The 15,568-nt window shown below is 40.8% G+C and overlaps 1 protein-coding gene across 5 annotated transcripts in view; it reads left to right on the top strand.

Annotated features, from left to right (window-relative positions):
• The window catches only part of LOC149468382 (inositol polyphosphate-5-phosphatase A-like), a 74,823-nt gene that overhangs the window by 18,429 nt on the left and 40,826 nt on the right, over positions 1–15,568 (top strand). The gene's annotated exons all lie outside the window — the stretch shown is intronic.

Genomic DNA, 15,568 nt, shown 5'->3' with positions numbered 1-15,568 from the left:
TTGGACAGCTTACTACAGCAGAGTGAGATGTTTTACCATTAATCTAAATGCTCTCCACTAGCTCTCCACACTGCTTTGCATGGCTGTGCTGTGCACAGCCATCCAACACAGTGTGCACGAGCTGACAGGGAGGAGTACTGCATTGTTTACATACAGTTCTCCTCCCCATCAGAGATGCTCAGCAATCACCGGGTGCCGTCGAGTAATCACCGGGCTGGACCCCGTGATTGGCAGCCGCAGCCATGAATGGCCGCATGGGCAGGGCGCGCACGTGCCCCCTACCCGGAAATGCAAAATCACGTATACATACGTTATTTTGTGCACCTGTGCTGCCCTGTAGCAGTATATCTGCTATAGGGCAGTCGGGAAGCGGTTAATAGAAGTTAACTGGTTACAGTGGCTAAATGGTTAGCACTTCCGCCTGGCAGTACTAGGGTCGTTGGTTCAAATCCCAACCATGGCACCACCTGCCTGGAGTTTGCATGTTCTCCCTGTGCCTGCGTGGGTTTCCTCCCACACTCCAAAGACATGCTGGTAGGTGAATTGGATCTTGTCTAAATTGGCCCTAGTATATGTATGTATGAATGTGAGTTAGGGACCTTAGATTGTACACCCCTTGAGGGTTAGGGACTGATGTGAATGTACAATATATATATAAAGCGCTGCGAAAATTGATGGCGCTATATAAGTACCTGTAATAAATAATAAATAAAATACTATGCACAGATGCACCATCTCCTCCACAACTGACCAAAATCTCTGACTCCAAATCTGGTCATAGTGGTCAGGTAATCTGTACTGGGATGGCATAATATAATACTGGTACCACATCAGCAAGGTCTTAATAGAGTAACTTCAAAAAGACAGAAGAAAGCTTACATCAGAGACTGCTTGCCTAATTCTTTGTTTGAGTACATACAGTAAATGGTCTTTTCCAGAAACATAAAATACATATTTGACGCAAACATTTCAGCATAGAATTTGTATTTAATATATAGCCATACAGCCTTTTTTTCCAGTTGGCACATATTTTATGACCGCCTCTGTGACAGCTAAAAAAAATAGCCACAAGAGGGCGGCATCTGCTTATCTTTTAACATATATACTTGAAAGCACATTGATATCAGGTCTATGCCAGAACTGGATTTATCAGCTCAATCATCTTGTTATTATTATAATAAAATACTGTATGTTTAAACAGTATTCAGCTGCTGTAAAAAGCACATCACAATGAACTATAGCATACACAACCAGTGTAGTATTTATAGGTTTCAGCAAAAACTTTGTATAAGCCAAGACTTGGGCTACATTTCCACCTCTGTTTTCTCTGCAGTGCACTTTCATTGCAGTGCATTTAGACACATTTTTGCATTGCAGAAATGTAAAAATGTTAAATACATAAAGAGGGGGATTTACTAAATCTGAGGCATGCAAAATCTGGTGCAGCTCTGCATATAAACCAATCAGCTTCCAGGTCTTATTGTCAAAGCTTAATTGAAGAAGCTGAAGTTAGAAGTTGATTGGCTACCATGCACAGCTGCACTAAATTCTGAGTGCTCCAGTTTTAGTAAATCTCCTACAAAGTGTACCATGGTGCAGAATGGCAAATTGTGGGTGTTCTAAAGGGCTTGGTCTAATGTGACATCTTTTCACAACTTCAGACATCAGCTTTCTTTGCAGTTTCCAGCATTTAGTCACATGACATCTCAGAGCTGCAAAGAAAGTCTCTACTGAAAGATGTCCCTCTGAACTGGAAGCAGGTAGCTACACTATATTGCCAAACGTACAAGGACACCCTCCAAGTCATTGGATTCATGGCTACAAGTGTGTAAAATCAAGCACCTAGGCATGCAGACTGCTTCTACAAACATTTGTGAAAGAATGGGTCGCTCTCAGGAGCTCAGTGACTTCAAGCTAGGTTGCCACCTGAGCAATAAGTTCATCCAATAACTTTTCTTGTTACTAAATATTCCACGGTCAACTGTTAGTGGGATTATAACAAAGTGAAAGCTACTGGGAACAACAGCAACTCAGCCACCAAGTGGTAGGCTTTGTAGAATGACAGAGCAGAGTTAGTGTGTGCTGAAGCACATAGCACACAGAAGTCGCAAACTGTCTGCAGAGTCAATAGCTAAAGACCTCCAACCTTCATGTGGCCTTCAGATTAGCACAACAACAGTGCATAAAGAGCTTCATGGAATGGGTTTCCATGGCTGAACAGCTGCATCCAAGCCTAGAGTAGTGGAGGCGTGTTCTCTGGAGTGACGGATCATGCTTCTCTGTCTGGCAATCCAATGGACATCCCTGGGTTTGGCGGTTGCCAGGAGGACGGTAGTTGCCTGACTGCATTGTGCCAAGTGTAAAGTTTGGTGGAGGGGGGATTATGGTGTGAGGTTGTTTTTCAGGGGTTGGGCTTGGTCCCTTAGTTCCAGTGAAGGGAACTCTTAAAATGTGAGCATACCAAGACATTTTGGACAATTTCATGCTCTCAACTTTGTGGGAACAGTTTGGGAATGGCCCCTTCCTGTTACAACATGACTGCGCACCAGTGCACAAAGCAAGGTCCATAAAAACATTGAAGAGCGAGTTTGGGGTGGAGGAACTTGACTGGCCTGCACAAAGTCCTGACCTCAACCCGATAAAACACCTTTGGGATGAATTAGAGCGGAGACAGTGAGTCAGGCCTTCTTGTCTGACATCAGTGCCTGACCTCCCATATGCTCTTCTGGAAGAATGGTCAAACATTCCCATAGACACACTCCTAAACCTTGTGGCCAGCCTTCCCAGAAGAGTTGAAGCTGTTATAGCTGCAAAGGGTGGGCCAACTCAATATTGAACCCTACGGACTAAGACTGGGATGCCAATAAAGTTCATGTGCGTATAAAGGCAGGGGGCGCAATACTTTTGGCAATATAGTGTATATAATACCTGCTATGTGACTCTGAATGCTGGTCCTCCTCTGATAAATTTTGATGTATGTCCACTAGGGGACACAGCCCAATAAATACTATTAGTAGTGTGAGTGTCCTAGGGGGCAAATGGTGCTCTCTTCCAGGCCCAGTCCTATCCTGCTGTGCATGCAGACTTTGGGCCTCTGTTAACCAGCTTCTGTTGGTTTTAAATTGGTTTTGCGCACCCATATAAATGTATGAAAATGCAAAATGTGCTTAAAGCTGACTCCAGGAAAACAAAATGCTCCTTTGCAGTGGGGTTACCCCTGCAATGCATGGATTTAATGCTTGTTTAAGTCTAGGTCCCGCAAAAAGCACTTTTGCTTATATTAACCTCCAGTTCCACAGGCTCCTTCAGTTTGTAAGACCAGTCCCTGCAGCCTCTTCTTCATTATGAACTGGTGGTCACAAGTCTTCTGACATCACTAAGACCAATGCAGAGCCCATAGCCTTGCATTGGATGTAGGGATGCTGAGGGAAAATCTGCTGCCAGAGCGTGCAGCTCAGTGTGCATTCAACAAAAGATTGCAAGCAAGCAGATAAGTCTTTCTAACTGCAAACAAGACATAGCATGTCTCTTCTGCAATAAAGAGCTGCCTGCTCCCAGTTTTTTATTAGTCAAGTTTAGTTTCGCTTTAATGGTTGTCTTTCCAGTGCCCTTCAAACCTGTGCATTGCAGAGTGTTATACTACATTCCCAGTAATATGCAGTATCCCACGTGTTAATGTGCATTGTGTTAAGCCCATTCACTTTGATCTAAAACCAGATATGTTCCCTTTATTTTAAAGCCAACAAACGTATGGTTACCATAACACACAGATATGAAACCAGCCTTAGACTAAGATTGCAATGTGCAAAAAATTAATTTTTCGCTGATAAAATCTGCATCTGCTGAAAATTAATTTCCAACAAGCTGTTAAATTATTCAACCAACAGCTCCTATTTTATCGGTTTTCAATGGTTGTCCTTTATCTTTATTAAAGGAGAAGTAAGTTTTTTCTTTTTAGAAATCATACTCACCTAGGTGGATGCAGCATCAGTCCAATGCTGCATCTGTCCCCCGCCGGCTCTAAGACTGAGAACTGAGCAGTCAAAGATTGCTGATCGCTCAGTTCTCAGTTCTCCGTGAGCATAGAGTTGGTGACATTCAGTGACTTCTGTCTGCTCTGCACCCCCCTCCCACACTCACTGGAGCACTGTGTTGTGGAGGGGGTGGGAGAGGCTGGTTCAAGCTCTCAGCGGATCACTGAAAGGTTGAGCCAGATGCTGTTCCAGGCTCCTGGGTGGATCCTGTCCACAGGATTGGGATTTTTCCCCAGCCTGGACTGGCTCTGTGATGTCAGCCAACAGCAGGCTTCAACCCCCTGTCAGCTGAAAACGGGTCACAGGAGTACAGAATGAACTGCACTCCTGTTATCCATAGGAGAAGTACAGCCAAACAAGCTTTGGGTACAACCAGCCTGCCCATAGATTTTTCTAATCTTGGCTGGTCCCTGCTTAACCAGCCGAGATTTGATCCATCTATGGCCATCTTAAGTCAATGGCATTCAACTTTCTTGATCCACCCACTTGTTGTAGGTCGATGACTCAGAAAGCATTCAGAGCCGGTTCACACTATAGAAACGCAGTCCAGATGTGTTACGGATGTGTCTCTGCATGCACATTTTTGGCGCATTCCGGTGCATTTTTTATGCATTCCAGTGTGTTTTTTATGCATTCCACTTAATTTTTTCCCCTCTCTTTTTCTTTAATTTAAATAGGAACATGTGCGTTACAGTGCATTTTACTGCATTCTAGTACAGTTCTGTGCAGAAAAAATGCAGCTTGTTCTACTTTTTTTCCTGTTCTACTTTTTGTTGGAACGCACTGGAACTGCAAGTGCTGATGTAAACTATGGCATTGACAACCATATAACCTACTTTTTGTGCGTTTTGGATGCAGAAAAAAAGCAACTGAAACACATGTAGTGTGAACTGATCCTCGAGCCAGAGGGTTAGCTTAAGGGCCGGTTCACACTATAGAAATTCAGTCCAGATGTGTTCTGGATGCATTTCTGCATGTGCGTTCTGTGCATTTTTGATGCGTTCCAGTGTGTTTTTTATGCATTCCACTTCATTTTTCCCCTCTCTTTTTTATTCAATTTGAATAGGGACATGTGCATTCCAGTGTGTTTTTGGTGTGTTCCAGTGCGTTCTGGTGTGTTTTTGGTGTGTTTTACTGTGTTCCAGTACAGTTCTGTGCAGAAAAAATGCAGCATGTTCTACTTTTTTTTTCTGCAACTGGAACACAGTGGAACTGCAAGCACTGATGTGAACTATGACATTGGCAACCATATAACCTACTTTCTGTGCATTTTAGATGCAGAAAAAAAAGCAATTGAAACACATGTAGTGTGAACTGACCCTCAAGCCAGTCATCAGCAGTTTCAAAGGAAGATCAGCAATGGCAACCACATCATTTTCTTTTAGGGCCAGTTCACACTACATGCGTTTCAGTTGCTTTTTTCTGTATCCAAAAGGCACAAAAAGTAGGTTATATGATTGTAAATGTCATAGTTCACATCAGTGCTTGCAGATCCAGTGCGTTCCCGCTGCAGAAAAAAAGTAGAACATGCTGCATGTTTTCTGCACAGAACTGTACTGGAATGCGGTAAAACACACCAAAAATGCACTGGAATGCACATGTCCCCATTTAAATTGAAGAAAGAGAGGGGGAAAAATGAACTGGAATGCATAAAAAATGCACTGGAACATGACAAAAGCGCATCATATACGCATACGGAACACATCTGAACTGCGTTTCTATAGTGTGAACCGGCCCTTAATAGATTACTTTATATTCGCATATTTTTTTTGTTCTGCCATGAATATAGTGCATACAAATTATGCAGTATTTTACAGAATACATAGATCATTTATATCAGTCCTGAGTTTACAACTGAATATGCCCACTCCATCATACAGCAAACACTAGAACATGTTTTTGATGGAAGCTTATGTTGCAGAACCTTTAAATCTAAGATCGTCTGTCTATAAAAAATGTGCAAAGCCATTCATCAGTAAGGCTAGAAATGCATTATATGTGGATGGGGGACTATGTGCAATTGCATGTGTTCCTGCATCCACATCAACAACACACTGCTGTTAGAAGACATGCAGCGGTGCGTTTACTTCTTAATGACACCCCCACGGAAAAAGCAGGATGTTTTCCTGTGCTGGGAACCACATAACCCTCTGCGGTTTCAGTTAATTTTTCCTGCGTTTTCTGCACGTACAACATCAAATGAATGGGCTGCTGTTCCCAAGCAAATGCAGCCTCAGGGAAACCTCAATAGTGTGAACCTAATCTAAATCTGCATGTACAATCTTTAAATTTATTACATTTTTTGCAAATTTCCTCTAGCATTCTGTAGAATGGTTACATTGTATTTTTGGTTAAAATGATGTATGTATTTCCTATGCTCAATATGACCTCTAATGGCCATAATGTAGTATTTTGTTACGGCTCATAATAAAAGCATATTCACGCACTAACCATAATAAAAGCATATTCACACAACTAACCATAATAAAAGCATATTCACGCAACTAACCATAATAAAAGCATATTCACCCAACTAACGTACAGATTTACTGGACAAATGGCTATGAAATTTTTCATAACTAGACCGCAAAGTGTATGCAAATGCAAAATGTATTTTAGTATGTGTGGCATCATGCATCATTTTACACAGTAAGCAAATAATATTTTGTTAATCTATTCCAAGTGAATCTTTTTCTTATGCCAGTAACAGCATTTCCTGTATTGGCTGACAACACAAAGTTGCTGCCTTGCAATTAGCAGTAGTGTTGTCGGCTTGCTGTACAAGCTCCTCAGTTAGTTGTTATGCTGTCTGGCATGTCTATTAGATAGTTCAGCGGCTAAAGTTGGCCATATATGGCTTGAGTTTCGAAATGCGAGCTGTGGGTGACCCTGTTGGCACCACTTCTATTCAACAAAAGTTGATTTTAATGGATGGAGCCAGGAAGAAAATTATCAGCTGAGCATAAACTACAACCTGTCTGGTGCAGTCACTCTTTGTGTATTCAAACGGCTGTGGGTGCAGCAGCTGTCTGAAAACAATAGCCAGAAGTCTAGATTGCTCTATCCACGCCATTTAGCGCAGATTGATTATTGATTTTCTTTAGTTCAGCCCATGGTATGGCTGGGCATTTGTGCCACAAACCTCCCTATGCATTGCAATGTATTCACTACATTAACATGCAGTGCTCCTTTTTGTAAAAGAATGCTTACATTTTCAGCTGCTCATTCCATTAATCTTTTTTTTCTGGGGGTAGCTCAGCTGCTTGCACCTGAGCAGCATTTTTACCACCCCTTGACTGCTTCCCCTTAGGCTGCAAAAGCAGCAGATGGGGGCAAAAGTTATAAAGGGCTGTTGCACTGGACAGGGAGCATCAGCTATCAAATATGACTTATTCACCATGCAGTTGTGGCACAGTGGTGCAGGTTTTTTTTGGGTTAAAACAAGTGGTGAGGAGGCAACATTAACTTGCCCTCCAGAGGATTTACACCCCTTCCTGGCCAGGCCATTTTTTGCCTTACGGCGCTGTGCTATTTCAACTGGTAATTGTGTGGTCATGCAGTGCTGTACCCAAACAAAATTTATGTCCTTTTTTCACACAAATAGAGCTTTTCTTTTGGTGGTATTTGATCACCGCTGGGTTTTTATTTTTTGTGCTATAAACAAAAAAATTGTGAAAACCCCCCCCGATATTTTCTCATTTCTGTTATAAAAAATATATAGTAAACTCAAAATTAGTCATAAATTTAGGCCAAAATGTATTCTGCTATGTCTTTGGCAAAGAAAAATCCCAATAAGTGTATATTGATTGCTTTTTGTGAAAGTTATAGCATCTACAAACTATGGTATAGATACTGCAATTTGCGCCATTTTATGCTTTACAGGTCTGCACTAGTTTACCTGACAATTGTGTGGTCATGGAGTACTGTACATAAATTAAATTTGTCTTTTTTTTCACACAAATAAAGCTTTCTTTTGGTGGTATTTCATCACCTCTGGGTTTTTAATTTTTTGCGCTATAAACAAAAAAAAAGACCAAAATTTTGGAAAAAAAACTATATTTTCTCATTTTTATTTGAAAAAGTACCCAGTAAACTCAAATTTCTTCATAAATTTAGACCAAAATGTACTTATACTAGCTTATATGTGCTATATGTCTTTGGTAAAAAAAAATCCCAATAGGTGTATATTAATTGGTTTGTGTGAAAGTTATAGAGTCTACAAATGGCAGTATAGATCTTGGAATTTACGCCATTTTTTGCTATACGGTTCTATGCTAGTTTAACTGACAATTGCGTGGTCATGCAATTTTGTACATAAATTAAATTTGTTATTTTTTTCACACAAGTAGAGCTTTCTTTTGGTGGTATTTGAACACCTCTGGGTTTTTTATTTTTTGCGCTATAAACAAAAAAAGACTGAGAATTTAAAAAAAAAAACAAAAAACAATATTTTCTCATTTCTGTTATAAAAGACATCCAATAAACTCAAATTTCATCTTAAATAAGTGTATATTAATTGGTTTGTGTGAAAGTTATAGTGTCTACAAACTATGGTATAGATACTGGAATTTACACAGGTTTTACTTTCTGACTGCATATCACATTTCTTTAGGTGCTAAAATGCCAGGGCAGTACAAACACCCCCAAATTACCCCTTTTTGTAAAGTAGACACCCTAAGCTATCTACTGAGAGGCATTTTGAGTCCATGGAAGATTTATTTTTTTCCCCACAAGTTTTTGGAAAATTAGTTGTTATTTAAATGGTATATTTTTCACACATGCCATGGGTATACTTGGATTTACACCACAAATCATATTCTGCTACTTCTCCTGAGTATGGGGATACCACATGTGTGAGACTTTTTGGGAGCCTAGCCACATACAGGAGCCCGAAATCCAATGACCCCTTTGAAAGCCTGATGGTGTGTAAATTCCTCATTTCACTTCCTCACTACCTATCTCAGTTTCAGAGGCTCTGAAATTCCAAGATAACACCACCGCGCCCCATAAATGACCCCTTTTTGGAAAGTAGATACCCCAGACTATTTGCTGAGAGGCATGTTGAGTCAATGGAATGCTTTATTTTTTACCACAAGATTTTGGAAAATGACGAAAAAAATTGTATTTATTTATTTTTACACAAAGTTGTCATTTAAATGATATATTGCTCACACATGCCATGGGTATATGCAGTGGTGTATTTAGGTTTTGTGCTACCCTAGGCAACACAAAAATTGTGCGCCCCCCCAATTTGGCAAGTAATTTCACATATAACCATGGCATATATGAGCAATATTTCATAATATTAATATTATCATTTAAGTGATTTTTTTTAGTCATTATCCAAAACTTGTGGTAAAAAAAATAAATTCTTCTACTGACTCAACATGCCTCTCGGCAAATAGTTTGGGGTGTCTACTTTCCAAAAAGGGGTAATTTTTTTTGGGGGGGGGCATTTGCCCATCATACCCAGCATTAGAAGTTTATGCCACACATCACTCACGCTTCTAACCATCTGAAGACCAAGCCTTTTCTGACACTTTGTTCACATGAAAAATCTGTATTTTTTGCTAGGAAATTACATTGTGTATTTTTTTAAAGCAGACACCCTAGTAAAGAAAATTATGGTGGGTGCTGTATTTTTTTATGTCAGATAGTACTCGTGCAGAGATTTTTCAATTGCAAATTTAAAAAAATAAAACACTTTTTTCTTTTAATACACAAAAACACATTATATTGGCCAATTGTTTGGTAAAATATAAAAAAATTATGGTATGTCAAGTAAATAGATACCAAACATAACATGCTTTAAAACTGCGCACGCCCCATGCAATGGTGATACACTTTTGTTTTAGATTTACACAGGAGGTTTAGTGCTAGAATATCTGACGTTCATGGCGATACCTCACATGCATGATGCAACCGCTGTTTACCATACCAACACGGGGTCAACGGTTGCGTACACAGTTGCGCGGGGAGGCGAGGGTGCTTTTTTTTCCTCAGTTATTTTTATTTTTTTATTTTTTTTTTTACACTGTCCCTTTCATTTTTTTTTTATCAGTTTTATTGTTATCACAGGGAATGTAAATATCCTCTGTGGTTGCAATAGGCATTCTTTTCTGAGAAACCTGGGGTCTATTAGACTCTAGATATCTCCTCTGTCCTTACATTATCTAATCAAACCAAGATCGGTGTGATCAGATGCTTTCCCAATTTACAAATGGTGCTGTTTATATCCTGGGAAACGGAAGTGATGAAATGCTCGTAGCTTCCGATTTCTTAGACTATAGAGATGATTGGCACCATTCCGGTCTCCAATGAGCTCTTTGGTCAGCAGGCAGAAACACTGGCTGCATTCTCAGGTTCCCCCGATGGCACAGAACTGCCCAAGAAAGCTGTGGAAGGCAGCAGGGGAGGGGGGGCATCTTGTCCCACTGCTTGTAAAAGCAATCCTGCAGTTAATTAGCCACTAGGATTGCTTTTATATGAAAGCCTATCGCCAGCGGAAAAAAAACAATACCAGGTGCAGCTGTAGGCATCATCCTGGTATAACCACTCATAGTCCAGTGATGTACCAGTACGTTTCTGGTTCTTGTTGGTTATATATGCTATGTTATTTTTTTTTTTTCATGCAGCCTGTGGGCTGAATTAAAAAAAAAGAGAAGAAATCTCTGCTAGAAAAAGTGTATAGTGTACCCACCATTAGAATATACCACCCTGCATCCACCCACTTCTAATGGTGGGCACACATGAAATGTTCTTTTTTTTTTTTTTTTGTTCAGCCAGTGACACCCCAACGCACTAAAGCTGGCCATAAACAGAGCAAAATCTGTCTGTTTCAGCAGGGAGTGTATTAATTTTTATTGATGTGTGGCCCTCTGCTCAACAGAAGTTGATTGTTAAATTGACTTCTGTTGCATTGACAAGTTGGAAAACTTTTCTCGATCAGTGGCCACATCCACTGATCTGTCTATTATGACAGCAGAGGGTCCCTATGTCCATATATAATGTTCCCGGGGGGGGGGGGGGGAAGCATTGTTCCATCCACCTCATTTATGTGGATGGAGGAATATGTAAATTTTTTTGTTCCATCTCCAAGCAGCCCATTCTCAGTCAATCATTTGCCCTAACATAATGCAGTGGACAAGTGTAAACCCAGGCTTAGGGAGAACAAAGTCGGCCATGCATGGATCCAAATTTGGCTGGTTCAGCAGGGATCGGCTGAATTTCGATCCATGTATGGCTAACTGGTTGTATACAAGTTGATCTGTCAATTGTATTGTGTACAACCAGCCGGTCAGGTTTTTCCCAAATGATCAGTGGTGCTAGCTTTAGCACTGCTGTGTAAATAGGCGCCATTTAGCTAACTCTGAACGTCACAAACTATCTTCCCCTTCACGCTTGTGTGAATGGAGTGTGTGCTGTAGAAGGTGCACGTAGACTAGAGGGAAGCCGGCAGCTCTCACATTAAAGTGATTCTAAAGGCTTATTTAAAAAAAAAATAACAAACATGTCTAAACTTACCTGCTGTGTGCAGTGGTTTTGCACAGAGCAGCTCAAATCTTTCTCTTCTCTGGTCCCCCGCTGGTGCTCCTGGCCCCCACAGAAAGCAGCTTGCCATGGGGGCACCCGAGCATGCGCATTCCCCAGCCACTGCTCCGTATGTCCATGCACACACAGAGCTGTGACTTGGCCCCGCCCCCTCTGTCTTTTCATTGGCTCACTGGCTGTGATTGACCATAGTGGGAGCTAATGGCTTTCTCTGCTATCTTATTTATTTATTTCAGGTACTTATATAGCGCCATCAATTTACGCAGCGCTTTACATATATATTGTACATTCACATCAGTCCCTAACCCTCAGGGGGCGTACAATCTAAGGTCCCTAACTCACATTCATACATACACATACTAGGGACAATTTAGACAGGACCCAATTCACCTACCAGCATTTCTTTGGAGTGTGGGAGGAAACTGGAGTACCCGGAGGAAACCCACGCAGGCACAGGGAGAACATGCAAACTCCAGGCAGGTGGTGCTGTGCCTGGGATTCAAACCGACGACCCTAGTACTGCCAGGCGGAAGTGCTAACCATTTAGCCACTGTGCTGCCCTTCTTAGGCATTGAGGAGAGGGAGTCCCAGGATAGCCAAGACATCGCTGGATTGAGAGGGGGCTTAGGTGAGCAATAAGGGGGCTGGGGGTGATGCTGCACAGAGAAAGGGTTTTTACCTTCACGCATAGAATGCATGAAGGTAAAAAACCTTGAGCTTTTACAACCACTTTAATTATCAGCACACTTGAATCAAGTCAGCGAGGGTGACTTACTCCTGTTTTGTGATGGAGTTGGTGTGCTGTTTTCTCTCTCCTCTCTCTCTCTCTCCCTCCCCCCACACACAGTAGCTAGGATAGGTGTTCACTGAAGGGAGGGGGAAACAACAGCAGATCATAAATCGGCTGATATCTGAACTGCACTGCATGTGTTATACACGGGAGTTTTTTACAGTCTCTGCTCTGGGGAGGGGGGGGGGGGGGTTCAGCCCCTCTGACTCCCCTCTTATCTACGCCCCTAGGGAGGGCAATAAAATAGGGCACTTGAAAAAGTAAGCATTCTTTTACAAAAAGGAGAACTGCATGTTAACATATTGAAGACACTTTAATGCATAGGGAAGTTTGTGGAAAAAGTCAGTAAAGATAACCCTTTAACTGAAGCAGTGTGCATAACAGTCTGACAACTCTACTGCTGATTAGGAGGCAATAACTTGGCCCTAGAGCAATTTTGGCAATAACTTGCTTAACCCCCAGAACATTATATATTTTCTGAAAACGGAGGCCCTGTAGAACTAAAAGATGATAGTTGCAAATGTTAATGTCACATGACATTTGTGTAACTGTTTTTTAAACACAAATTTTCAGGAAAAATATAACAAAATTAATTTTAGTGCAAATACATACAACAAAAATGTTTGGTAAAATATAATAGATGAGGTTGCGTCAGGTAAATAGATACCAAACATGGCAAAGTCTTAAAAAAACCCGTGATATTGCAAAAAATCCCCATAGGTGACACTTTAAAATCCTTTACAGCTCATCAGTTTAGAGTTAACTGTGAGTTCTTGTGCCAGAATTATTGCTCTCACTCTGACGTTTCCGGCAAAATGTCACACGTGTGCCGCAACTGTAGTTTATAGTGGCCACATGTCACACGTGTGGTGTGACTGTGATAAACTGGTTTATTATGCCACCCACTCTGTGAAAGTGATCAGCAGCTAAACAGCCGCTGCATCACTTTCACTTTGAAGCCAGGAGCCGGTTGAAGAAAACCCACAGAAGCTGATGGCTGCTACTGCTATATTGTACATCCAAAGAGCTGACCTGGTTGAGCTAGCCAGTGGCATCAAAGTCATGGGAGGCCCTGTCGGTACCACCTGGCTTAACAAAAGACAAATGAGCCAAGTGCAGAACTATTGGCCGAACAGTGACTGCATCTGGATGCAGTCACTGTTCAGGTATTCAAACAGGTGCAGTGTCTGAAAATGGCCGGAAATGGAGATTCCGCAGTCTATACTGTTTATCATGAATGGAGTAATCTATTGCTATTTGGACTGAACAAGAGAATTCTAAGTGTGTATGGCTCACCTTAACCACTTGCCTTCTGAAAGATTTACCCCCTTCATGACCTGACAATTGTGTGGTCATACAACACTGTACACAAATTAAATTTACATTTTTTTTTTTTGCACAAAAAGAGCTTTCTTTTCGTTATATTTGATCATCACTGGGTTTTTTATTTTTTGCGCTATAAACGGAAAAAGACTGAAAATTAAAAAAAAAAAAACAGTATTTTTTACTTTTTGCTATAAAACATAGCCAATAAAAAAGTTCCAAAAATAAAATGTCTTCATAAATTTATGCCAAAATGTATTCTGCTTTGGTAAAAAAAAAATCTGGATTAGTGTATATTAGTTGGGTTGTGTGAAAGTTAAAGGCGTCTACAAGCAATGGTATATATACTGGAATTTTTTTTTTTTTTTTATACTAGTAATGGCAGCAATCAGCAACTTATAGTGGGACTGTGATCTGACACTGACGCTGGGTGGGAACTGACTAAATGACACTAACATCTCCAGTGAAACGAATACAGTGCTAATAATATACAATGTTGCTGTACACTGGCTAGGAAGGGGTTAACATTTAGGGGCAATCAAAGTGTTAACTGTGTGCTTTACAATGCTTACTATGTGTACTGTGTGCTGTGTTTCACTAACCAATGTGCCAGTTTTACTCCCTACTTCGCAGGGAGAAAAAAAAATGACACATAGCCACTGTCTGTAGAGTCCTGTGTTGCTTACCAACACAGGGCTCTCTTCTGATCAGAAGGTCCTACCCATAAATCAAAGGGTGTATTAGGGAGTGTTATTAGTGTGTACTTTGTGGTGTTTTACTATTTTGCGGAAATAAACACCAGCACGTTCCCTCTGACAGGACAGTGATCTGTGTTGTGTATATATATGTGATTCTGTGCAGAACAGCCGCCCTGTAGCCTTAAAACTTGAACAAAAAAAAAACAGAACCAATTCCCCCATCCACACACTCAAGGTGGATGTGGGAATCCTCCTCACTGTGTCATTGTACCCTGACAGCGGGGCTCCCTCTCTGTCAGAATACACTGATCAGTACTGCCGCCGATTGGCCACATGCGCTGATCGAAGCAAAATTTTCCAACATGCCAGTTTATCAGAGGTTGCTCAACTTCTCACGGACAGGAATGGCCATACATGGATTGAATTTCAATCCATGTATGGCCAGCTTTCATGTTCTTAGCTTGTAATAGGAAGATCTTGCTGACAGGATCTTTAGATAAGAAAATAATTACACAGCAACAGATACATGGAGTCATGATGCTAAAGATACTGTAAAATAGATTTAAAAAATACCTACACTTTAATTCAAGCAGTGTCCTTAGAAGCTATTGAACCCAGAGCTAAACAATACAGTGGTCTATGGTTATAGACATCTGTGACTATAAACATCTGCGGTTATAGAAATGCCATGCAGAAAAGGTTTTGGTCAGATCCAAACATATGGTCTGCATGGTGTATGCAGTCCCAATAATTGACCAGCCTGCTGTCCTATACCCTTTATTTACAATAGCTAGGAATAGCACAATGTCACCTAACAGGTGGTAAGAACATTGGAATGGCAGCTCATTAATAAAGCAAGGTTTTCTTTCGCTACCTCTGTAAGAATCCTCCCCATTCCATTTGCTTGTAAAAAAAAAATCTCTGATATACAGAAATGGAATGTGGCCATTAATTACAATATACAATGCGATATGGAGCAGAACTGTTCTCGAAGTGTGGTTATCTGCTCCATGTTTTATCATTTCATGTCTGATAAGAGAATCTGGTCCTATGACTACTTATCTACACTGCAATGAGAAAATTGTACATAATACAGATTACACGATTTACAAGCCATAAAATTAGAACTGTTACAAATGTCAGGTGCAAAAAGCATGGTATATCAGTGATGA

The sequence above is a fragment of the Staurois parvus genome, unplaced genomic scaffold (assembly GCF_062004578.1).
Source record: "Staurois parvus isolate SC_StPar_1 unplaced genomic scaffold, SC_StPar_1.0 ptg000088l, whole genome shotgun sequence".
Classification (NCBI taxonomy): domain Eukaryota; kingdom Metazoa; phylum Chordata; class Amphibia; order Anura; family Ranidae; genus Staurois; species Staurois parvus.
This window is presented reverse-complemented; position numbering and strand designations above follow the sequence as displayed.